Consider the following 2,160-nt stretch of genomic DNA (forward strand, 5'->3'; position numbering starts at 1 on the left):
TCTGTCGAATAAAATAAAAATATGGTAATATCGTTCCGACGAAAAACGGTGTTCCGAGAGGACCGGCCGTGACGCTCGCTATAAAGCCAATGGCGCGATTATTCCCGACGACACCCTACTCTCTGTGTGGCCCAATAGTGCGCGCAGACGAGCTTGGGACGAGAACGGGGATCGCGCCTACGGCCAGAGCCGGCTCGCGAGTCCGCTTGTATCGGAATTTATCGTTACCTCGAGCACACACCAACATTTTATGGAAATGTGTTTTATACGGGAAGTGGACCGGCTCGTGAAGCTCGCTTTTAAAGCAGTCGTGAGTCTGACACCCTACTCCGTGCGTGTGGCCCAATAGTGCGCATCGCGAGAGCTTGGGACGAATGACCGCTGCCAGAGCCGGCTGTGAAGTCCTCCGTTCTCACATCATTCCAAATGAAATGGAAGTGAAGAGGAGAGGAATATTATTACATCTCTGGATCCAGTATCGGGTTGTCTTACGATCCCCGTCGTTTTCAGAGAATATATATTCATCTCCGCGTTTTCCACGTTAACGGTTTTTCAATGTACTGTTCGCCCGGCCGTCGGATACGTGTTGCGTATCTGACGGTTTTTTTTTCCGTTTCCACGGACGACGATAGTGTCGTCCTTAAAACGACGCCTGAACGAATCTCCTTCGCGCGCTGGTTGGAGCGTTCAGGTACAATGCGTTCTTACGAACCGCAGAACAAGAGACATATACATATATTGATTTGTAAATCAAAAATATATACGATTACCCTGAACGGTGGATCACTTGGCTCGTGGGTCGATGAAGAACGCAGCTAATTGCGCGTCAACGTGTGAACTGCAGGACACATGAACATCGACATTTCGAACGCACATTGCGGTCCACGGATACAATTCCTGGACCACGCCTGGCTGAGGGTCGTTTACGTAACCATAAACTGCTTGCGTTGCTCTTGTAAGTCCCCGCCGTCGCTTACCTCTCCAAATATATTTTTGGAGGGCGCCAAAGAGCGTTTCGGAGTCGGGTTGCAAAGATGCTACGTACGAGCGAATGATGGGCGTTTCGTCGGCGTTTGTCGCGGTTCTGTGAAAATTGCCAATTTTTGCATTGCGTCTTATAAACACATACAAACATATATATATCTAGTTTCCACGAGAGGCGAAGTAGGGATTGGTATTTCTTACGTTCGGACTTGCGTGAGTGTTTTTACGGTGTCGTGAGTCGTATTGAAAATACGACCGCCCGTAAGGCACCGCTTCGACGAGGATCTCCAAATCTCTCACCTTCTCTGCGAAACGATTCGCCTTGCGGAAAGAAGCGTTTCCACTCATGAACATTTAACGCGCTCCCGACGTCGCCTGAAATGATGCGTATATACGAAAGAGGTATATTTACAAGAGTCTCGCGAGACTACAGAGATGGACACACAAATTATAAAAGAAAGAAAGAATACTGTGTGGCACACAGAGTGTGTGTGGTGTGGCAATGTTAAGCCCCAGGGAGAGAATATGCCTGTGCGTGGATGAGTTTCTTAACTCTACGTTATAATTGCCATACGGCGGAGGGTCGTCGTTGCCGGCGATTTCGACAAACACACATTCCTTTTCGAGTCTTCGAGGGAAGAGACGAAAGAGATCTCTCGTTCTATCGCGAACGCTTTGATGATCGATGGACAGCGGAGCAAAGCGCAGCAATGTGCGGGATGAGCACGTCGTACTTGATCGGGTCGGAATTATTCCCCGTCGTCGACGTGTCCTCGCTAATCTGTGCGATTGCCATTCCATCGCCACGTTCGCGTTGAATCGTATTGATGACGGCCTATGAGCGTCTTGAGATCTTACTCTCTTTCTCTCGTGTCTCTAATTTGGTTTTGCGTTTGATCGATGATAAATCGTTTCGTGCGCAACGTTTCTGTACCCCCGTGGTTTTTGGTTCAATTATATAGAAGTAGAGAGAAAAAGAAATCCCACCGGGTTATATGTATTATTATTTTTTTTTTTTAATAATATGTATACTCCTCTATTGGCGAGGCTTATTTCGAACTTGATTGTCACACGACGCAAAAGACACACTTGTGTGTTCACGCACGGAACAGCACCGCGGAGAGAGAAAAGGTATATCCAATGATGAAAACCTTTATGTCGGTCGCCCCATGTCTT

General features: G+C 47.7%; 1 non-coding gene across 1 annotated transcript; it reads left to right on the top strand.

Annotated features, from left to right (window-relative positions):
• The first annotated feature begins 767 nt into the window (after positions 1–767).
• LOC143219444 (5.8S ribosomal RNA) lies at positions 768–922 on the top strand. Its single transcript, XR_013011327.1, has one exon. It is a non-coding gene; the product is annotated as a 5.8S ribosomal RNA (ribosomal RNA).
• The last annotated feature ends 1,238 nt before the right edge of the window (positions 923–2,160 follow it).

This window comes from Lasioglossum baleicum, unplaced genomic scaffold (assembly GCF_051020765.1).
Source record: "Lasioglossum baleicum unplaced genomic scaffold, iyLasBale1 scaffold0028, whole genome shotgun sequence".
Classification (NCBI taxonomy): domain Eukaryota; kingdom Metazoa; phylum Arthropoda; class Insecta; order Hymenoptera; family Halictidae; genus Lasioglossum; species Lasioglossum baleicum.